This window comes from Protopterus annectens, chromosome 10.part0 (genome assembly GCF_019279795.1).
Source record: "Protopterus annectens isolate FY-2018-M chromosome 10.part0, PAN1.0, whole genome shotgun sequence".
Classification (NCBI taxonomy): Eukaryota; Metazoa; Chordata; order Ceratodontiformes; family Protopteridae; genus Protopterus; species Protopterus annectens.
Window position 1 is genome coordinate 572,573,335 of NC_056744.1, and position 24,864 is coordinate 572,598,198.

General features: G+C 42.5%; 1 protein-coding gene across 2 annotated transcripts in view; it reads left to right on the forward strand.

Annotated features, from left to right (window-relative positions):
• SZT2 (SZT2 subunit of KICSTOR complex) overlaps positions 1-24,864 on the forward strand; it is a 3,556,133-nt gene that overhangs the window by 2,296,479 nt on the left and 1,234,790 nt on the right. The window lies entirely within an intron of this gene.

The window sequence follows — 24,864 nt, forward strand, 5'->3', positions numbered from 1 at the left end:
ACAATCCCTTGGATCCAATTCGGCCGTTGTAAAAAGCTCTTGGCAACCTTGAAGTCTTGATCTTCCCCCTTACCCAGAATGCACCACCCCCATTACCTCAGATCTCATTTGCCACTTCCAGCGAAAAAATATGGTCCATTTTTCTATGATACCAAAAAAAAAAACAAATAAAACCAAGTAAAAACAAACAAGGCAGTGATAATCTCCAAGAAACCGTTTATGTTAGCTCTTTCGTTGAAAACAGTAATTCAACTTCTTCAGATACATGGTCCATTTTTCTCTCGGGCTTGGGCAATAAGTGCATTTGAAAACTTAAAATTATTTGTTTTATTTGTCTTTAAATTTAAAACACTTTAAAGTTTCCTGATTAAGCTATGTGTCTTATCTTTCAGTATTCTCTGTTTCGTCCTTGTTACCATTTGCGGTTCAGTAGTCTTACCATTGTTGGTACTTCTTTCTGTTCTTCCTTTCTTTTCTGTCCTTTCAAAAAAAAAGGAGACTTTCTCTATACAAGTTTATTTACGTTTTAATTTGTTTAACTGCTATTGTTTTTGTGGTGTGACTGTGTTTGGCCTTTTGTTTTTGCTGATGACTGAAAAAGAAAAGAGCCAGCTGGGTTCAAAAAGTGTGGGAAGTGCAGTCAGAAGATCACCTAAGAGAACTTCTTTCAGATCCCCCAGTTTCTTCAGATCATACGAAGAAGAAACAGAAATGATTGGATCCTGCCCTTGCTTTGGATCTGTCTAAAACTATATTAAAACCCTTGGATCCAGCAGTTTCTTCAGATCTGAAGTCTCAGACAACAAAAGATTTGTCGGATCCAAAGACCTCAGATCAGATGTCCTCATTACCTATTCTGCCTAGAATGAGGTACTCCCCTTCAGTAGATCCAGTCCCATCTAGAGTGCCTTCGTAATTTTTGGAAAGATCAAAGTCTCCATCCGCTCTGTCCACTCGTTCATCCAAAAGTCACACTGAAGATGATGTAGAGAGGTTAGTGAGAAAGATCCTCTCAGTGCAGAGCCAGTCTGCCTCTTCCTCGGCTCCTATCCCATTGGGTCAGGAGGTCCATTTATCCACTACTCCTCCTCTACCAATTCCTCCTTTGACTCCTATCCAGGTCTCAGAGCCCTTGGATCTGAGTTGCCTGGCACCATCCTTTTTGGATCAAAGGATTTTGATATCCCTAGTTCTGAGATTTTCTCTGAGCTCTTCAGCGCAATCAGATCCAGATAGCTCTTGGAGCTGATTCTACCCCATTGGGTCCTAGGTGCTACAGTTGACTCCAAGAGTCTCTGAGCCTATTCCGCATCTTGGAGCCACAGCAATGGTTAGTTTGGGTCTGACTTCGTCCTCCGGGCAGCTGTCCTCGGAGCAGGGCAGGACTAGGGATCAGAGGCATGGCCGCTTGGATCTGGGTTCCTTTCCCTCTCCAGGACAGTCTGCCTTTATAGTCCTGTAGAGAGCTCTGTCTACAACTTGGACTCAGGTGATTCCACCACTTTTGGATCAAATATCATCATATGTTCCACCTCTGTGTCTTCAGTTTCAGCTGTTTTCTTTTCAGGGATAGCCAGTAACAAAACCCCAGATTTCCCAACCTTGTTTCCCCTCCTCTTCTGATACCTCCCTGGAGTACCTCACTGAGAAGGTCCATAAGAATAGAGCATGCAAGAAAAAGCATATTGATTCCCCTGAATCAGTCACCGAGGACACAGATTTTGATGATGGCTAAGGGTCCCCACAGTCACCTAATGAAGATATCTCATTTGGAGACATCCTTGAGATTCTGAAGCAGAGAGGTGGCTGGAAGTCCGGAAGCCCTTTATCTTTGGAGGAATCTTTACTACTGGAGGCTTTTAGTACAGTCCCGTCTACTACCTGGGTGGTCCCGCCTGCTGATGAGCTCCTGGAGTTGGTTTTGAAGCAGGCATGGAAGAAACTTTACTCCACTGAGCCCATTCCCAGAATGCCAGATAAGATTATGACCTCTCCAGAATCTAAGCAGTTTTGGTCAAAAGGTCCTCATGTTGCTACCATGGTTATGGTGGTGGCCACTAGAAAGGAACTTTCTGATGAAAGTATCTCTGTCCATCCATCTGACAAGAAGTTGCAGGCGATGGACAGATTTGGAAAATGTGTCTATGCTTTAGCAACCTTTGCCTTAAGGTCTCTGAACTACTTGGCACATTTTACTAGACTTCAGAAGGATCTGATTAAGGTGATTTTAGGTACCCTCAAAGGAACAGTATCTGAAGAGGTGAAGGATTCAGTCACTTCCCAGCTGGTGACCCTGCAGTCAATTTCCAACCTGTCCATGAGGCTCATTTTTAATGTGGCAGAAGGAACCTCAAGGGTAGTGGTTTCAAGTGTAGCCATTAGGAGACACTCCTGAATGTGTTTGTGTGATTTTGCGGAACCTTATAAGTCTACGTTCATCAATGCTCCCTTTGACGGCACCTGTCATTTTGGCCCCAAAGTAAAAGATACATTTTCAGGTGTGAGAAGGATGGAAAGACCCTTTCTGCCATAGGTGTAGATCCCCCCCCCCCCAAAAGATCCTTTATGAGGAATCATCAAGGTGGTGGAAAGATTTGGTTCAGAAAATCATAAGGATCTTTGCAAGGCACACGTGGAGTGTCTTCCCCCAGAGGCAGAGGGAGGAAGTTCAAACTGTAGACACTGCCTTTGCGGCAGAGGAAGCCTGCGCCATCAAAGGTCCAGAGAATCTTTCTTTGGCAACCCCTTCCAGCGCTCCTGAATGGAGGCCCGGTTGTTCCCCTCTGGAGGCAATCGGATCATTTGTCCCTGCACCAGAGAGGCTGGCTGGAAATAAAAAAAGATACTGGGGTACAGAGGATTGTATCCCAAGGATATGTAGTTCTATTTTCCCTTTGTCCTCCAAACTCCAGAAAAATCCCTGATGTTCCACCCAATCAGAGAGAACAATCAGCATTTCAAATACAAAAGCTGCTAAACAAAACAAGAGAGTCATCCAAGAGTTCCCTCCAGACCATAGAGCATCCGGAACTTACTTGAGATTCTTTTCAGTGCTGAAGAAAACAGGGGACTGGAGACCAGTTCTGGATCTCAGCAACCTGAACAACTTTGTTCAGAAGACAGAGTTTCAGATGGTCAGGATTCAGTCAATTCTTCCATTTCAGTGGATGTGCTCAGTACGCATCCTGGAGAGCTACTACTATATAAAAGTGAACAGATGGTCCAGAAAATTGTTGGGAAGATAGGAGCCAGTCATTACCAGTTCAGAGCACCTCCCTTTGGTCTCATCACAGTCCTCAGGGGTTTTCACCAAATGCATGGCAATGGTAGCAGCTCACTTAAGACTGCATGGATTCTGGGTGTTTCCTTACTTAGACGACTGGCTCATTTCAACCTTGACCAGGCATCAACTGATGATGGCAAGAAAAAAGTAATCCAGATTTGTGTGCAATTAGGCATAACCATAAATTTCGAAAAGTCACATCTTCAGCCATCTCAAACTATAGAGTTGATTGGAGTGCTATTCGACACAAGGTCAACAATAGCTTCTCTTCCCCTTTCCAGAGTCCACCCCTTAAGATCGCAAGTCAGCAAGGTAATTTGCAGTACCACACCCCCCGCTCATCTGGTCCTGCAAGCGTTAGGATCAATGGTGGCAGCAATAACCCTTGTTCGGCTGGCCAGATTTCACATGAGGATTCTTCAATGGATGTTGGTGTCTCAATGGTCGATACTTCAGCTACCTCTATCCGCCCCAATTTGAATCAACAAGTTGTGCAAAAAAGATCTGATGTGGTGGACCCAATTGGAACAACTGCTATAAGGCCATCTGTTTGTCCCTTCTCAGCCCAAGGCCATAGTAACCATGGATGCTTCCCGGGTGGGAGCATTACCTGGGAAATACAGTCCAAGGCATATGGTCTCCCATGGAGGTCAATTTACATATCAGTATTCTAGAGTTGAGAGCAGTGCTTTTAGAGTTACAAGCCTTTCAAGATGCTGTGCCATCTGGAACAATTGCTATACAAACAGAGAATATGTCCGTGGTTTGGTACATCAGCAAACAAGAAGGAACCAGATCATACCCCCTGTGTCGAGAAGCACTACAAGTCTCGCAATGAGCAATCTCTACCAACTGCTTTCTTTTAGCAATGCATATCCTGGGGAAGACCTATGTACTATCAGACAAACTGAGCAGGTGCATTCTATTACCTCATGAGTGGTCCCAAAACCAGAAGGTAGCAGACAAGATTTTCCACAAGTGGGGCCAGCCTTGCTGTGACCTCTTTGCTTCTGCCCTAAACAGAAATGCAGCAGCTACTGTACTTAGCCCTTATTCCCCCACAGGGGGGGTGGGTCACTGAGGGGTGCTGTACTTCATGATTGCCTTCCTTGGGTTACTGTATTCTTACCCTCCAATTCCCCTGGTATTGAAATTCCTTCAGAAAGCTGCCAGGTTGAAGATCAAAGTCATCCTCATTGCTCCCTTTTGGCCTCGACAAATTTGGTTCCCCTTCCTGTGGCCTCATTTGATCCATCAACCATGGGTACTGGACCCAGTTCCAAGCCTTCTATCTCACCCAACAGAAATGGTTCATCTGAATCTTTCAAAACTCAAGCTGATGGCTTAGTTTCTCCATTTCCATTAAAAGCCAGGCAATCAATGCTCTCCACCCCAGTTTGAAGAATTCTATTATGTTCCCTTAAGCCATCCATGAGAAAAACTTATGCAAGCAAATGGAAAATATTTGTGAACTGGGCACTTGAAAATGATATGGATCCCTTTTCTGCACCAATTCATGATATCCTGGATTTTTTGTCATTGCTTTTTGATCAAGGGTCCAGTTCTTCCGTGGTAAAGGTTCAATTAGCAGCAATCTCCATTTCCTACGTCTGTCTTGATGGCTCTTATTTTATTTCACATAAAGTTTGTAAGACCTTACTATGTGTAATACTCCTGCTGAGGCCTCCAGTTAAAGTGAAAGATCCTACTCCACCGTGGCACTTAACTCTGGTACTGCAAGCTTTGGTTCTTCCGCCCTTCAAACCTGCAAATATTTGCAATCTCAAATTCTTTCTTGGAAGACTTTATTTCTGGTGGCCGTAACGGTAGCCAGATGAATTTCAGAAATTTAGGCTTTATCAATGAAACCCCCATACCTAATTTTCATACAGATAGAGTTACAATGCGAACTAATGCATCCTTTTTGTTCAGGGTTGTATTAGAATCCAACATTAATCATTCTATCAACCTTCCAGTTTTCTTTCCAAACTATACAAACAAAGGTGAACATTTGTTGCATTTTCTAGATGTGCATAGACAATTATACTTCAGCTTATACAGAACAAAGGAATTCAGAAAATCAGAGCAGTTGTTTGTTTTGCTGAAAAGAAATGGGGCAAGCCACTGTCTAAAGTTTCCCTAACCAAATGGCTCAGTAATTGCATTTCTTTAATTTATGATAAAATGAATTTGGTCTTAAACAATTGCGTGCTCATTCTACAAGATCCATTGCAGCTTCCACAACATTTCACTCAGGAACATTCATCAGTGATATTTGTGCAGCAGCAACTTGGGCTTCACCTGACACCTTTATTTCTCATTACAAGCTAGATTTAGTGTCTAGAAGTAGGGCATTGTTTGGCTCAATGCTCAGGAATATCCTTCCTTGAGGCCACCCTGGGATTATAGTAGCTGGGGACACTGTTCCATCAGTCAAGGACGGAATGAAAATAGACAACATCAGATAAAGAAGTTATGTACTTACTGTAATGTTCCATCTGTGTTGTCCAATTTTCATGCCTCCTCGACTCCCCACCCACTAACCCCCATCCAATGTTCTTTGAAGAGTGAGTGGATAGAGCTAGTCTTTGGGTCTTTACCTTGCCTCTATAAGTCCAGATATAGCTTTATGCTCCAGTATCTACTATATTTCTGCTTAAAATATGTTGTCTATATGAGTAAAGTGTTGGTCTTTTGCTATAATCTGCAAACAAGATCTTGGACAATGGGGTGAATGAATGAATGGGTTGGTGCATTCTGCGTAAGGGAGAAGCTCAAGAGTTAAAGGTTGCCACGAGCTTTTTACAACAGCTGAGTCGGATCTGAGGGATCATATCCAAAATCATCAGTCGAAGAGTGAAAATTGGACAACACAGATGGAATGTTATGGTAAGTACATAACTTCCTTTTCTTTCACCTTTTAGGTTTCCTTACTGTGAAGCTACTGTTTCTTTTTGGAAAGATGTTTTCCTCCCATCTAGTTGGCATATTTGCAGGTCCAGGCTTTTTATGACTCGTGAGCCACTGTTATCTTTACCTAAGGGACACATGTTATTTTTAAGTGATTTCAAGTTTGTACTAAGGTACTAAAATGCCCTGTCCCAAAAACTATTGAGGACTTTAAACCTATCTCCATTCTCTCCCACTTGCAAAAATATTTAAAAAAAAATCCCAAATAAACACATAACTGAACATGTTAATAGCTGTGGCTTACTGTCAGACAAACAATGTGGTTTTAGAAATACCTTCAAGTACCACTGCTGCATTACCCACTGCAGCTGATTCTCATTTTGTAACATTAATGATGGTGCAGCTACTGCTGGGATATTTGTAGATATGACCAGGACATTTGAAACTGTTACCTACAAACAGTCTCATTATGAAACTGGGCAAAATTAATTTTGACCCCAGCACTTTAAGGAGGTTCCAAAGTTACCTGGAGAATAGAACATTCCAAGTCCCACACTAACAACCCTTCATCATCACTTGGCACCCTAAACAGTGGCGTACCACTAGGTTCAGTTCCGAGTCCAATTCTGTTTTCATTGTTTATTAATAATATTACAAATGACCTTCCATTCCTTGATGTCATACTGTATGCAAACACGATCTTTTTACTGAGTTTACTGAGAATTTTTCATTTTATAATAGCCTGCAATCACTACATAAGACCTTGATACTGCAGAAGCTCTGCCACAAGGTCCTACACTTCTAACACCATATCATGTAAGCACATTTATCATGAAGAACCTTGCTTGCTCTGTGATTGAAAGTCTTTGTGAAATAGTCCTGCACTCCAAGGACCCCTTATTAAGTTGGCCTCTGTCCCATTTTGCTTGACCAGTAGACTGTACTGCATATGCCAGTTATTTAGTCTCAGGAAATGACAGGCAGCCTGTTTTACTTGTGTCTCTGTGTTATTTGTTTTATGCTGGTATGTCAGTTACAATCTGACCTCAGCGTCAAAAGCTACCTGCCCAATAGGTGTCAGTCAGTAAAATAGCACTCAGTGCTCCCTCCATGTCTCCCAGTCACCACCAGTGTACCACAAGGTTCTATCCTTGGTCTGCTCCTCTTTAACATTTTCACCAACACCCTCTAAACATCCACACAACAGGCCACCCTAATACAATACGTAGATGATTCCACTCTCACTAGTACAGATGTCAACACGGTACACCTCCAAAAAATTACTCAGGAAGCTTTGACAGCCTTTGAAACATGGCTTTGTTTCTCATAAGTCATGCTTAACCCAAAATAGACCAAACTACTACATTTTTCTCCAAATCCCTCTGTCATGAAAAAGACAAAATTTGAAGTCCTCTCTCCTGATAATACAACCATTGAAGTCACTTCTAACAGCAAATTATTAGGGGGTGATACTGGATGATAATCTTGTATTTGACCTTCATATACAACATTGCATAAGAAAAACTTGTCAAAAACTACAGATACATTACAGCGCCAAAACCTTTCTCACCAGCTCAACTAAAACTACACTTGCCACTTCTTATCTCCTCCTCACTCTTCTTTATGGTGTTCGCATCCTTACTAACCTCCAGGCTTCACAAAAATTAAAACTTGAAGAATGCTGTAACAAAGTTGCTAAATTTGCAGCAAATACCCCTTGTAAAACTCCCACTGTATAGCACTGAAAAGCCTAAATTGGTTAGAACTGCCTTATCAACTGACATACACACAGCTCCTTACCACCTATAAAATTATCCAGCATCTATCTGCCTGTCCAGCACTAAAACATTCTACACAACTATGTTCCCAGTTGGTCATTGAGATCCAGTGACCAAAAACACTTGTCTATCTACAAACCTAGCATATCTGCTGGGCATTGTCTGTGCTCATACAAGGTTGCTAAGGCCTGGAACTCCTTACCTGTATCCACCAGGTTTATACCCTCCTTCTCATCTTTCAAAACCACTCTGAAAGACTTCCTAGCTAAAATATGTCTTTGTTCTTGCTCAAAACCAGGATAAACTATATCTCTAAATGTGAACAAGTACCTTTTCATTCCTTATACTTCCTTACTCTCCCTTCTTCACTTACTACTATCAAATTCTCTTCCCTGACTTTTTCTCTTAATGTACTATAAGCCTGTTTTTGTCTCACTTCTTATTCCAATTCCCATTTGTACTAGACTAGCTTACCTTTAATTTCTCTACAAACTGTCTAAAATTTCTCTAAATATTAAATGCTATCATATAATATGTATCGATTCATATCCAGTGATCTGATGTCAATTTTCACTCATTCCTTGACTCTTGGGTTTGGTTCCATATCTCGGAACCAACTCGTTTATTACTCCAGCTCGTGCCCTCCAAAAATTACCCTAGATCTCGTTTGCCACTTTCAGCGTCAGACTCATTTATCTAAACAGCTCTTGAGCAAGATATTTTTTTTGCTAGTAAGCAACATTTTTTCCCTTTTTTTTCCCACTTTATTAGTGATTTCTTTCCTTGGTGTAATACCCAGTTCCTCTTCCTGCTATCGCTCTTTAACATGTTTGTGTTTATCTAATATTGCCATCATTGGTATTTCTTTCTCTTTCTATTACCATTTAAGGTAACAACTCTTTTTACCATCATTGGTACCTTCCCTTTCTCCTTCTTTCCTTTCTTCTTTACCATCAGGTAATCTTTCGTACCATTGTTGGTATGTCTTCCAACCTTTAAAATCTGAACTTTATCTAGGTTGCCTTTCTTCCTTGGTTGTATGTGCGTGGGTGTGTATGGCCTTTGAAATGGCTGACAAATAAAAGAAAAGTCCTGACAAACTTAAAGCAACTTCTGGCTTCAAAAGATGCCAGAAGTGTGAATGTAAATTATTGAATTCTGTTAGACACTTCTTATGTGTGCACTGTTTGGCCTGGTGTACCTTCAAGAAGGCTGTGCCATCTGTCATGGCTTCAGTCACTGGGCCCTTACTGAGAGAAAAATAAGCTTATCCTGAAGGATCTTGTTAAAACTGCTTTCGATGAGGCCATATCTGGTTCATCTAAGTCTAAAACAGATATTGGCTGTCCTTCTTCTCTGGCACTGAAAACGGCCCTGACCTCTTTGGCTCTGTCAGAACCGGAGACCTCCTTGGGTCATAACTTCATTGCCAGTTACAGGGGACATGGATCCACTCTGGGGTTGTTGGAGCCATCTATGCATCTTGGGGGGGGGGGGGGTCAGCACACATTAGCTCGATGCCATCTTTGGCTTTGGAGGTGGCTTCGTCTGTGCAGGGTGGGACCTCGGTTCAGAAGCAGCCTATTTCAGTTCCGGGCTTCCACTCCTGTACGAGGGGACCAGTCTTCCAAGCTATGGAGAGGCCATTGTCCACTGTGGGCACTCAGTCAACACCACTCTTGTTGGACATGCAACCCTGCCCTTCCCCTCACCCAGAGCTTCCTCCAGCCCCTTCCCTGGAACAGCAGGAGCTGAAGCCTCAGGATCCAACCATTGCAGTCATCTCCTCTTCAGATACCTCTGTGACCCGTCTACAAAAGAAGCACCACTGAAGAGAAAGTGCAAGAGAAAGCACTTAAACAACCCTAAAGAGACTTTCACTGAAGATACCAACTTTGGTGTAGGGGAAGGTTCCCCAAGGTCACCCCCAGAAGATATCTCCTTTGGTAACATTCTTATGATCCTGAAACAGAGGGGTGGCTGGACTTCTCTTCAACCTTCCTCTGAGGAATTGGTATACACGCCTGACCCTCTACTGCCTGAATCTCTCCACCTGCTAACAATCTGATTAAGCTGATTGCTTAGTGGGTATGGAAGATACCTGACTGTATCGACCTAATCCTGAAGTGATCAGATTGCATTTTGTAAGCTCCCCAAGATCAGCAGTATTGGATGAATATTCCTCCACCTAATAAAGAGTCTAGGACAATGGATAGATTTGGAAAGCACGTATACGCTTCATTGACCTTCGCACTAAGGTCCTTGAATTACATGGCACATTTCATGAGACTTCAATGAGATCTGATGCATGCCTAGGCTTAAAAAGTCCTAGTGGTCGTTAGCCTAGTAAACACCTTTGAACCTATTGGAGCAGTAGCTGAAGGGGTTACAGAAAAGGTGACTTTTCTGCTAGCAACCCTTGACTCTGTTTGTAATTTGTCCATGAGGCTCATTGCACATGCAGTCAAAGGGATGACGAGGGCAGCAGGTTCAGACATAGCCATTAGGAGACGCACCTGGACGCCCGTATGTGAGTTTGCAGAGCCATTTAAGTTTTCTTTCATCAATGCTTCATTTGACAGAACATCCCTTTTTGGCCCTAAAGTTGATACTCTGGCTAGATGTGAGAAGGATGGAAGAACCCTTTCTGTCATGGGCATGCACGTGTCCATTTCTCAACGGCCCTAATCCAGGAACCAGAGAAGTGGAAAGCTATGATTCAAAAATTCCCAAGGGCTTTTCCAAAACTCGCACAGTAATGACTTCTCCTGGGGCAGAGGAGGAAGTCAAGATGCCGTGCCCGAGGCAGAGGTGACCAATGCAATCAGGATTCCAGGGCTTCTTTCCCTGGTAACTCTTATCAGCACTCCTGAAAGGAAGCCTGATTGCCATCCTCTGGAGGCAGTTGGGAGATGATTATCTCTGAAGCCTCCTGCCTTGCTCAAGATAACAGTGGACAACTGGGTGGAGAGGATCATCACCAGAGGTTACTGTAGCTCCTTCTCAGAAAAACAAAACAATTGAAGAGCATCCCAGACATTCAATCCAGTCTCAGGGATGCAACAGTCTTAGAAGTTCAAAAACTGCTCGACAAAAGAGTCATCCAAGCAGTCCCTCTAGACCAGATAGGATCCAGAGTTTACTCAAGATTCTTTTTAATGCCAAAGAAAACGGGACTGGAGACCAATTCCGGATCTCAGCCAATTGAACAAATCAGTTCAACAAACCAAATTCTGGATGGTTACGGTTCAGTCTATTCTTCCGTTTTTGGAAAAAGACTATTAGATGTGTTCAACAGATTTTCAGGATGCGTATTACCATGTAAAAATGGACAAGCTATTCAGAAAATTCATGTGCTTCTGGCTGGGAGCCAGTCATTACCAATTCAGAGCCTTTCATCTCACCACAGCCCCCAGAGTGTTCACCAGATGCATGGCAGTGGTAGCAGCTCACTTCAGACTGCAAGGATTCCATATATTTCTGTATTTAGATGACTGGCTCCTCTCTGCTTCCACCAGGCATCTACTTTTAAAGGTAAGAGACTATGTTCTTCAACGTGTTCCATGTTAGGAATCACATTAAACTATGAAAATCACGTCTAGACCCAAGTCAGCAATTGGAATTTATAGGAGTATTGCTAAACACGAGTACAGGCATAGCGTCTCTGGAAAGACTGCAAAGAATCTCATCGCAAATCAATCAGATTATTCACAGCATAAAGGTGACTGCACTTCTGTTACTACAGAAGCCAGGATCAATGTCAGCTTCCAGTTCCTCTGGCAAGATTCCACATGTGGATTCTTCAGTGGCTCTTGGCATACCAATGGTCTTTACTGAATCAGCCTGTGATGACCGTGCCCTGGCCCAGCAATAAAGGAGCCTCAATCCTCACCACTAACACCAGGGAGGTCGTCTCATAGAAGAGAAAAGGATAACTAATGAACACAGTAAAGTACAATTTCCCTTAAGTGCACACAGAGATCACAATCAGTCTGGGGCTGGTTGCTCCCTTGCTTACCAGGTCCCCAATAAGACTCCCCACTGGTACAGCTATAGGGTCCAGGTCTCAGCCTAACTGGGCAAGCTAAAACCTCCAGTACCCTCTCTGTCCAACCAGTGCTTTGTGTCCCTGCCAAGTAGCTGACACAACACACACACACACTTTGAGATAAGTATTTATACAACTTCACAGACACTCCTGGGAAAGTCTAACACAGATTCTCCAGCTGTGCTCCTTTACCAAGACTATACGGTAGTAATTACTGCCACCACCCAGTTAATAATATTAGCTACTAAAAGGCCCTTAAAAGGGTCTCCAATTATTACTGTGCAATATTAATATCCAATGGTAGTATGACTAACAGTCAAGGCTTAGAGAGGCCTATTACAATAACCTCTATAAACATGCAATGTACTCTAGAGCTTATCTCTACACAAATCAGCCACAGGTACAAGGTTTTAAAAATATTTAATAATAAATAATTAAAACACAAGACAAAACTACTACACCACATAGATATCTAAGAGTTCAGAGATCACACAGAAACTTAAAATAATACAGTAGGACAGGTCTGAATTCAAAGAAAAATACCTAATTAATCTTTACTAGCTTTAACTATTCCTACAAGAAATCACAGTGCTAATGACTTACATGTGAGCATAAGGCAGAGTGCTGGTAAGTTGGATGTCCAAAGTCAAAATGCTTTTTAGCAACTTGTGAGAAATAGTATTACTATACATTACTAACAAACATGTCTTTAAGGTCCTCCCAAAATTACATCATTTTTGACACTTAGGTTTTCCCAGGCAAACAAACTGCATTATTTAGCAATCTAACACCTGCATAGAAACTTACAACAGTACAAGGCGTTTCACATGTATATGCTAGCAGAAACCAGAGCAATAAGGCACCTTCCACATCTAAATTCTAGTCATAACTTTAGCCTTAAAACAATGGGCATGAAATCTTCCTCCAGCAACCCTGGAGCCGAATTCTAACATGAAAGGGTGCAACATGCTTCACTGGGCCAGTAGAGTGCAATGTTGTCACATATTTTGCAGTTCCACATTTTACAGTATTCTTTACACTCAAGAAACATGCCTGTATTTTACATTTATTTGCAAATGCCAGAATTATATATCAAATTCTATTTGGCTAGGCTGGCAGCCTTTGCCCATATCTCCCCAATCATCACATTTCTTCCCCCCTGGGGAACTGAAGCAAGTTTTTCAAGTGCCCCTTGAGAAACGTTGCTTGAGAGTGTCAGGTCTATCTGGGTGTACCTCACCCCATTCCCTGTCTTGAGACCCCATCTGCACTGGCATTGCTACTCCCACTGCAGTGCTGCACTGACATATATGCTTGCAACCCTGACTCCATCTTAGCAACTTGGCATTTTGCTGACTGGCTGTGTTTAACCATGTTAGAGGGTTGTGATCTGTCATCTCAGTGAATTTTATTCCATACAGATAAGGCTGAAGTTTTTGTAGTGCCCACACTATGGCTAGACATTCCTTTTCTACCTCTGAATAGCATTCCTCCCTGGGTTGGAGCCTACGACTGAGATAAACCAATGGGTGCTCTTCTCCCTCTGAAGAAGTCTGGCTAAGTACAGCCCCCACCCCATAGTTTGAAGCATCCACCTGCACAACAATGTCTTTGCTGTAGTCTGGACTGGCTAACACAGGGGGTACTCCCAAAGCTTCCTTAAGCTTCTGAAATGCCTGCTCACATGCTGGGGTCCACACTACCTTATCTGGCCTGCTTTTCCTTGGCAGGTCTGTGAGGGGAGCAGCTATGGTACTATAATTGGGAATTAACTTTCTGTAGTACCCTGCTGTCCCCAAGAATGCCCTCATGTGCTTTTTGGTAACAGGTGCAGGCCATGCCTGAATAGCTTCCACTTTGGCAGGTTCTGGCCTTATCTTACCTCTCCCCACTCTATGTCCTATGTAGGAGACATCTGCCATACCCACCTGACATTTGTTCGGCTTAATGGTCAACCCTGCCCTCTGTAGTCTGCCCAGCACCTCCCTGACAATGCTGTAGGTGCTCTTGCCAGGAATGGCTGTAGATAGCAATATCATCCATGTAAGCAAGGGCAAACCCTCCTGCTCATGCTAAGATGTGCTCTACCAGCCTCTGGAAAGTCGCTCAGGCATTCTTCATCCCAAAGGGCATCTTTGTGAACTCATACAAGCCAAAAGGAGTCACAAAGGCTGACTTCTCTCTAGCACTGGGAGTCAAGGGCACCTGCCAGTAACCCTTGGTAAGATCAATGGTTGTAAGATACGTAGCCCCACCCAGCTGCTCTAGGGCCTCATCTGTCCTAGGCATGGGGTAAGCATCTGATTCTGTGTGACTATTTAATTTCCTGTAATCCACACAGAACCTGGTGCTGCCATCCTTCTCTGGCACCAACACCACTGGTGAGGCCCAGGGTCTGTTGGACTCTTGAATCAGCCCTAGTTCCAATATCTCCTGTACCTCTTCTCTCAGAGTGTTTTTGACACACTCAGGCACCCTATAAAGGGCCTGCCTGATAGGCCTTTGGGGTCCTGTATCCACCTGGTGTTGCACCAGGTGGGTGCTCCCTGGTTTCCTGGTGAACTTGCCCCCAAACTCCTGCAACACTGCTTGGATTTCTCGAACCTGGGTAGGCGATATCTGCTGGGACATTGCTACCCCTTCCACCGAGGTGTCAGCCCGAGCCTCACTGAGGAGATCAGTCACAAGATCTCTCTCAGACTCCTCCTGCAATCCACTGCAAATGTTCAGCACAAGGGCCTCCCTATCATGGTAAGGTTTCATCATGTTAACATGGTACAGTTTGTGCCCCTGCCGTCTGCCTAGCACTTCCACCATGTAGTTAACATCACTTACCTTTCTTATCACCTTGTAGGGTCCCTCCCAAGCTGCTTGCAACTTGTGTCTGACAGGAATGAGAACCATCACCTGCTGCCCTACAGCATACTCTCTACCTCAAGCATTCCAATCATACGATACCTTTTTCTGTTGTTGGGCTTCTGCCAGGTTCTCCTGGGCCAGACCCATGAGTTCCCTGAGCCTTGTCCTGAGGCTCAGGACATATGCCACAACAGACTCCTTGTGAGACTCACACTCACCTTCCCACTCATTTCAAATTAAATCTAGAGGTCCCCTCACCCTATGCCCAACAGCAACTCAAAGGGTGAAAAACCTGTGGATTCCTGGGGAACCTCTGTGTAAGCAAACAACAGATGGGGCAAATGTTTATCCTACTCTCTCTTAAACGGATCTGCAAATGCCTGTAGCATGGACTTGATTGTAAAGTTTATCCTCTCAACAAGACCATTAGTTTGGGGATGGTAGGGGGTGGTCTTCATGTGCTTCACCCCACAGGACTTCCACAGACAAGCCAGCAGGTCTGACATAAAATTGGCACCTCTGTCAGACAGTATTTCCTTTGGAAAACCTACCCTGCTGAAAATCTCTAGCAAAGCATTTGTCGCCTTCTTGGCCTCAATGGAGGACAAAGCCACTGCATCAGGCTATCTTGTAGCATAATCTACAATCACTAGGATATACTTTTTCCCTGTGGAACTTGGGGTACTCAGAGGACCCACAGTATCCATAGCTACCCTCTGAAATGCTCCTCAGTCACAGGCAAAGGCATCAAAGGAGCTGTCACCTTGTCTTCTGCCTTGCCTACCTTTTGGCACTGCTCACAGGTCCTGCAGTACCCTGTTACATCTCTGGAAATTCCAGGCCAATAGAAGTTTTGCATAACACACCTCTTTGTATGTTTTATGCCCATATGATCTGCAAAGGGAATATCATGGGCTATGGCTAGAAGTGCCAGACGATAAGCTCTAGGCACTACCAACTGCTGTACTCTGTCACCTTCTAGCCCTCCCTCAGGGGTCCACTCTGTACTAATGTTCCAGTATACACATTCCCCCTTCCCTTGAGAATCAGGTGCCTCCCTAGCTACCTGTCTCAGGCCTTGGAATGTAGGGTCTGAGAGCTGAGCCAGTCTCAAGTCTCTTCTTGTAACCCTTCCCAGCTCCCCTTCCACAGGAAGTCTGGCATCCTCTGACAGTGGTGCCTCACTGTCAGCCTGTGTACTACTACTCACCTCTATCTTTGCAGTAACCCTGTCCAAAGGAGCATCAGTACCCACAAGCAGCTGTGGCTCACATTCAGTCTCACTGCTACAGTGTAGCTCACTCTCTGAAGTAACCACCTCAGCAGTTCTGGCTGCAATTGTGCAGTCTGTCTGATTCTCCCGCAGGCTACCAGACCCACATGCGTGTCTCCTAGCCTCACTGCATATAACTGCATAAGTACATGGTACTGCCTCATCCAAATCCTTCCCTCTCAGGACATCTGCAGAATGGTAGTTCCATACCCCTGTTGTCTCAAGACAACCCACTATTGGCATTTTGTCTTTACCACCTACTGGCTCCCTCACCTTTGGTTCCCCACCTTGCCTCCCTGGACATCTGTATGCCACATGGCCCCACTGGTTGCATTCAAAACATTTAATCCTAGCTCCTGGACGTGTACCTGGACTAGTGGCTTCCCCGGCTACTGGCGGATTATGTTGGTGCAGTCTGTGCTGCCCACCATGGGTTCCTTTAGTCCCATGAGCAGTACTGGGGGTCTCTTTCCTGTGCAGGGCTGCCCTGCTGGCCAAGTATAGGTCTCCCTTCTTCCCCAACTCCTCTGAAGTAGCACACTGTCTATCAGCTAACCAAATCCTCATGTCCTCAGGCAAAGTGCTAAGGGCTTGTTCCCTTACCAAAAGGTCTGCCAGCCCTTCAAAAGTGATAACCTGACATCCACTCACCCAGCTATGAAAATAAGTGCTCGGTTCAGCAACATATTCACATACATTTTCATCTGCCTTGAGTCTATGCTCACGAAGCTTTTTCCTATACATTTCAGGTATTAGCTTAAAACTTTCCAATAAATGTCTTTTACAGTAGTATAATCAAAACAGTCAGTGTCATGCATTTTTGCTAAAGAAGTTACAGCTTTACCATGGAGTAAGGGGGGTCATGAACCATACCCAGAGCCCTTGGTCAACTTCATACTGTTTACATACCCGCTAAAACATATGAATGAAGCTATCAAAATTGTCCCCCTCTTTAAACTGTGGAAGAAATGTACTGACCTTTTGTGCTTCCGAGTTCCGGTTACTTCCTTCCCCATTACTTTCATGACTCTGGCGAAGAGTCAGCATTTCCCTCTCATGCCTCCTCTGCCGTTCATTTTCCTCAGCTTGTAGATTCCTCATTTCCTCGGCTGCTTCTAGTTCCATATGCTTGGCCTCCAACTCAAGTATCTTTAGCTCCAGCTGGATTTTTAAGTCCACTGCAGAAAGGTTGAGCTGTCCATTCTCCCAGGATATTGTGTCTCCACTGTCAGTCTGATTGTCCTCCAGGCTGCTGTTTTCTGATGCAGCTGTAACCAAGGCTGCAATCAGGTCTGCTTTAGTCAGGTTTCCATGCACCAGTCCCCTAGCCTGGCACATCTCCGCCAGCTGGCTCCTTGTCAGCTTTCCATACTCTTCTGCTGACTTGCTGCCTGCTCACCCTGACTAACACTAAGCTAACAAAAGAAATAAAACAATTGTGATCTGAACTCTGAGTAAACACTGTGTGGCTGTTTTAGAGTACAAAACACTTTCAGAGATCACTCTACATAAGCTACAGGAATTTGCTCTACCCCACACCACTACAAGCCAGTTAGTTTGTGAAGTAGATCCCACCACTGCCAAACACTTGTGACGACCGTGCCATGGCCCAGCAATCAAGGAGCCTCAATCCTCACCACTAACACCAGGGAGGTCATCTCAGAAGAGAAAAGGATAACTAATACATACAGTAAAGTACAATTTCCCTTAAGTGCACACAGAGATCACAGTCAGTCTGGGGCTGGTTTCTCCCTTGCTCACCAGGTCCCCAATAAGACTCCCCACTGGCACAGCTATAGGGTCCAGGTCTCAGCCTAACTGGGCAAGCTAAAACCTCCAGTACCCTCTCTGTCCAACCAGTGCTTCGTGTCCCTACCAAGTAGCTGACACAACACACACACACTTTGAGATAAATATTTATACAACTTCACAGACACTCCTGGGAAAGGCTGACACAGATTCTCCAACTGTGCCCCTTTACCCAGACTATACGGTAGTAATTACTGCCACCACCCAGTTAATATCAGCTATTAAAAGGCCCTTAAAAGGGTTTCCAATTATTACTGTGCAATATTAATATCCAATGGTAGTATGACTAACACTCAAGGCTTACTTTAGAGTGGCCTATTACAATAACCTCTGTAAACATGCAATGTACTGTAGAGCTTATCTCTACCCAAATCAGCCACAGGTAGAAGGATTTAAAAATATTTAATAATAAATAATTAAAACACAAGACAAAACTACTAAACCACAGAGATATCTAAGAGTTCAGAGATCACACAGAAACTTAAAATAATACAGTAGCACAGGTCTGGTTTCAAAGAAAAATACCTAATTCATTTTTACTAGCTTTAACTATTCCTGCAAGAAATCACAGTGCTAAAAACTTACATGTGAGCATAAGGCAGAGTGCTGGTAAGTTGGATGTCCGAAGTCAAAATGCTTTTTAGTCCCTTGAGAGAAATAGTATTTAAACATTACTAACAAACATGTCTCTAAGGCCCTCCCAAAATTACATCATTTTTGACACTTAGGTTTTCTCAGGCAAACAAACTGCATTATTTAGCAATCTAACACCTGCACAGAAACTTACAACAATACAAGGCATTTCACATGTATATGCTAGCAGAAAGCAGAGCAATAAGGCACCTTCCACGAATAAATTATAGTCATAAACTTTAGAGTTAAAACAATGGGCATGAAATCTTCTTCCAGCCGCCCTGGAGCCAGATTCTAACATGAAAGGGTACAACATGCTTCACTGGGCCAGTAGAGTGCAATGTTGTCACATATTGCAATTCCACATTTCCCAGTATTCTTTACACTCAAGAAACATGCCTGCATTTTACATTTATTTACAAATGCCAGAATTATATATCAAATTCTGTTTGACTAGGCTAGCAGCCTTTGCCCATCTCCCCCAATCATCACACAGCCAATGTCCCATCTGATAATAATCTAAGTTGGTGGCTTCATGCCAACGAAATTTTGTCAGGCAGACCCTTTGTTCCTCTTCCACTCCAAGCCATAGTGAACACAGATGCATCCTAGATAGGGTGGTGGGGGGGGGGCATTATCTGGGGAAAGACAGTCCAAAGCACATGTTCCCAACTAGAGGCCAGTTTGCATATCAGTGTTCTAGAGATGAGGCCAGTGCATTTAGCATTGCAGGCATTCCAAGATACCGTCTTCTCAGGGACAATTGCAATTCAGACAGACAACATGTCAGTAGTCTGGTACATCAACAAGCAAGGGGAGCCAAATCCTACCCTCTTTGTCAAGAAGCACTCAGTGTGGCAATGGGTGATTTCATCCAATACGCTTTCTGGTTGCAGTTCTGGGGAGTTCCAATGTGATTGCATACAAATTGAGCAGAACCATCTTAATGCCTCACAAGTGGTCTCTCAATCTGATAGTGGCGGAAAAGATATTCCGCCTCTGGGCCCAGCCCTGCTGCAATGTCTTTGCATCCCCCTGAACTACAAGTGCAGCAGCTACTTTGCCCTAATTCCCCCTCTGGAGGACTCACCTAGGGACGCTCTTCTCCATGATTGGCCCCCCTGGTGTATTGTATGCCTTCCCCCGTTTCCTCTCATATCTCAGTTTCTAAATAAAGCCTACAGGTCAAAGAACAAAATAATTCTCATTTCCCCATTCTGGCCTTGTCAAGTCTGGTTTCCCATTCTTTGGCCTCACTTCAGTAAGTGGCAAACGTTTTCAAATTGGACTTTGCAAACGAATCTTGATCCTTTTTCAGCACCAGTCAAAAAGATCTTGGATTTCTTAACATTACTTTTTTAAGCAAGACCTTCTGCCTCGACCACACGAGTGCATTGAGCTGCAATTTCAAATTTTCATAATGGTTTGACTGACTCAACATTAATGTCCCATAAATTCTGCAAAGCTTTTCTGAAGTGCTCTGACCTCCATATAAAGATCTCTCTGCTCCTTAGGACTTGAACATTGTACTTCAGCCAGTAATTAGTCCCCCTTTTGAACCTGCATCGACTTGTGATCTGAAGTTTTTATCTTGGAAAACCTTATTGCTGATAGCTATTACTTCTGCAAGATGGATTTCTGAGATTCAGGCATTATCTTGCAAACCTCCATACCTTATTTTTCATAAAGACACGGTTTCTTTAAGAACAAATACTTCCTTTTTACCTAAGATAGTGTCACAAGCCAATATCAGTCAGACTATTCAACCCCAATCCCAGACTTCTACCACAGATTTTCTAACATGGGTGAATATTGTCTTCATTTACTAGTTGTACATAGACAATTGTGTTTCTACCTTCACAGAACAAAGGTAATCAGAAAATCAGACCAGTTGTTTATTTTCTTTTCTTCTGCTTCTATGGGAAAGTCTGTTTCTAAATTTACTTTATCAAAATGGCTTAAAGGTTGTATAACTTTTATTTATAACAAGAAGAAGGTGCAATTACCGGGACATGTCAAAAAGCACATTCAACTAGAGCAGTAGCCACTTCTGCAGTTTTTCATTCCGGAGTTTCTATTGATGACATTTGTGCAGTGGCTATCCGAGCTTCCCTTCATATTTTTATTACTCATTGCAAGCTAGATCTGGTCTCTAGGGGACGAATGTCATGTGGTTTGATGATGCTCAGGAATATTCTTCTGTGAGCCCTTCCTGGATTTAGGTGGCTGGGGACTCTGTCCCAAGAGTCAAGGATTGAGTGAAGACTGACTACATCAGATAAAGAAGTTATATCTTACCATAACGTTCCATCTGTGTTATTGATCTTCACTTATCCTTGACATCCCCACCCTCCTTGCCTCTGCCTTTCAGTTTCTTGGTGGAACGGATCTTTTCTGAAAAATTTATTTCTTCCTGTTATTAATACAGATATGGTCTCTGGTCTGTTATTTCCAGTCTGTCACTTTTTATGAAAACTCAATCTGAGGTAATTCTGTGAGGAGTATTATGGATAAAAGCTTAGCTAGAGAGTTTTTGGAGGGCACGAGCTGGAGTAACGGTCGAGTCAGAACCGAACCCAAGAGTCAAGGATAAGTTAAGATTAACAACACAGATGGGATGTTATAGTAAGACATAACTTCTTTTTTTATATCATGTCTAATTTGTTATAAATATGTAAACTGCAAATGTTTTGTTTTATTTTTGAAGATTTGTAAAATTATTGTTTTTAAAATGTTTTGTAATAATTAGAATCTTTTTTCCCCAGGCCTCTGCTGAAAATAGGCTTCTACCCAGTTGGACTTTCCTGTTAATCAAATGTCAATAAGTAATTTATTACAAGCTATTAAACGCCTCTTTGCTCTCCAGAACAAACTGCAACAGTCTTTCCTAAGCTATGCAACTGGACTAACTGTAATCAACTTCTAAATAACCAGAAAAAAAAAATAATCTTATACTAGGATCAAAAACTCCCTCAGTTACCTCTTATTAGCATCACTAATAACTATAACAGCATCATTACCCTCCTTTCTGATTAGAAGTACATTGGATTTAACCTTGATCCTTCTCTAACTTTTTCAAATCATATACACAAAATAATTTTTAATACTCTGTAATCTCTCATTTCCTGTCCCCTTCAGCCTGCTTTGCCATAACCAAAAATATTCTTTTTCCTAAATTGTAATACTGAACACCTTTGATTACATTTTACTCAGCACACAGTTCTCAGACTTCAGATTACAGAAAGTAAAATTTGCAGATTTGCCCTTCTTGCTGATAGCAGATCACACCATTTAATGTCCTACAATGTCTATAATGGCTTCTAGTCACCGAAAAGTCATCTTATCTACTTGACACTCTTATTCACAAAATACTAAACGGTGGTTATTGCATAAGTTTGAGATGGAAACATACCCATACAAGGCCAAGTTTACTCCCTAAGAAGGACTCATTCCTATCACATTAAACAAACCTCCATATAAAACAGTTACTGGAGAGAATACATTCTCCCAAATTGCCCTGGTACTATTTAAGGCCCCACCTTAATTAAGGGGCCTTGAATCTCTCACTGATTTCAGAAAGGAATTCTCCCAACACTCCCTCAAGGAAACCTAGTGTAAGTGCTTTAGGAACAATGATTAACATCAGCATTTGCTGTCAAACAGCATAATACCCTTAACATGACAGTCACCATGACATGTTGAATTCTGAAGTGCTACCTCCAGCGCAACACTCTTTCTCTATTTTTTTTATCCTAAATGTTGTTCCTGCCTGTTTCCTGAAATGTTGAAATTTAAAGTGGACTTCATGGACTTTGTGTACACTATAAGGATTGTAAACAACTTTGGTTTTACTGTTAACTCTTATCTCTGCAGCATTTCTCTGTATATAAAATTCTGTAACAAGCAACATTCATTCTAGGACCCTTTAAAAAGTTTGATTTTAAGTTAATTCATGCATTTTTGCTTAAATTCTTAAATGTTCATGCTTGCTTTTCTTTCTTTACTTCTGGGTTATGGCAGAAGAAAGTCTTTGGACCAGCTCATCTACCAAATGGTAAAGTAAATAAATAAATAATGCTGGTGTATAGTCTGAATCAGTCATACGTTTTTCCACTTTTCTTTCCAGAAAGGAAAATTGTGAGTGAGTAAATGTCAAAGTGGCTGTTTGTAGCTCCATTTTTTTTTGTTTTTCCAGCTCAGAATTGTTCAGGAAAGACTCTCATTTCTTTACCTCCATTGACAAGAGGTGAGGGAAAGGATCCTCAGTTCATACAGCTTAAGTTTTTTGCTCCAGAATTCAGGACAAGTCTCCAGATAATGGAGGACAAAGGCCCAAAATCAGGAACCGTTTTTAAATATTATTGTAATTCAGGATTTGAGTAAGCATGCATTTTTGAACATTAAAATATATGAAACTAATGAATGGCATTATAATGCTTAATGGTTTACCAGAAAAACAAAAATTTTATGTGGGACGAGAAAAATATGAGAAAAAAACATCAGCGTCCTGCAAAATCAGACACATTTGAGAGGTATGCCTCAGATACATTAAGCAAGTTTTTCCAAAGTGAAGTCATATGCTTATCCTTTTGCGTGTTAAGTATGGTAGCATGAATTAGTCAGTGGTCACTCCATTCCCATGAGTCAAAGTCCCCTGTAAAATTACGGAATTGTTAGATGGTACCTTATGGAGCAAAGCATTTGCTCTAATTAGCTGTGCACAAACACAATTCTTTCCTCAACTCTTAATCAAATTGAAGTGATGCTTTATTCTCTTGGAACAGATTTCAGCTGTATTGCATGCAGCCTGGGATTTGAGAGTGTCCTCCAACTTGATTGAGCCTCTTCTAAGGGTTAACTTTACTACAAGAGAGACTACCAATTCCCAGGACGTCTGTTTCCAGAACAAATGCTGTACTATGTGGTAGGACCAGCTGCATCTAACTGGTACTATTCTTCCTCCTGCACAATATTTGGCTGTTTGCCAGCAGTGAGGTAAGTGACTTTCCATATCCTAAGAGATGGTTTCTAGTGCTAGGGTCTAGGCATTCTTGATGTATATTCCTCTCCTGCTCACCATTGGAATGGAATTGCACCTGCCCCTCTCCCTTTTGCCTTGTGGGTGGCTAGCACTTTTGCTGCAGGCAGCTTTTTAAGGCTGAGCTTAGCCAAGCTACATCGATTATCCAGCAACCAGGCACTTGCTATCAAAACTGTTTTCTGAGCCTAGCTACAGGGGTGGGTACTAGTGTCCCTGTGTTGGGCAAGGTTGTCCATTCTTTAACTGATCAGCAATGAGGATTGTATTTTGTATCTGTAATTGTTGACCACTGCCTTCACACCAGTTTGCCCCAGAGACAGATCAGAATCACAGGGGAGGCAAACTCCCCATCATCCAAGTCATGATCCAAGGATGGAATCTTAAATTTTCAAAGCACCAAATATGAAAATAATTTCTAAAACCAAAGCACCTTTAGTTAAGGAGTGTTATAGGAAATTCTGAGCCAGTATGCCTGCGGCAATAAAGAACACTGTTCATAACATAAGAATATGATTGCTTTTGAGGCTCCTCCTAAGGAGTTTATACCTAGTGAAGAAACTAATGTAAGACAAGTATATTTATTTATTTACATTAGAGATTGTGAATGCAGTTTTCAGATGTTTTTCCACTTAAACCTTAAGGACTTGATTTTCTTTTCTTTTGTTATTAGGTTTGATAGAAAATTTCCATAAAATATCTTTCTTTCTGTGTAATGGGTTAAACTCCAAAAAGAACTGGAGGAAAAGTGAAAGAACAGCTCATTTGTGATGACTTAGACATTGGTGCAGGGTATTCTCAGTCAGACATCAGCTGTAGAAATGCTGTGGACACTGGTCCAAAGAGTTGATCTGAGAAATGAGTGATGTCTTTTCTCTACCATTTTATAATGTATGCCTTACACATGCCAAAATATGGAGAATCAATGACACAACAGTTAGCACACTTGCCTTTGATCCTGGAAGACAAGAAGGCTCTAGTTTCTATTCCCACTTTAAGCAATAGGATTGCTGACACTGTAGTGCAGTCAGGGGGTTGCTGCACCCCTGAGCATGCTGTACTTCAGATGAGTTAATGAACCAAAGTTTCATCAGCTTGAGTTGGTGGTAACTCAGGTGGATGTAAAAGACCCCTAGTTACCTATCAAATGGAGTAGGGTAAGTTTCTCTTACCCTGGCCACATTTCACCTACTAGTATAAATACCACCTCAGGTGAAAAGAGGCCAAGAGCAT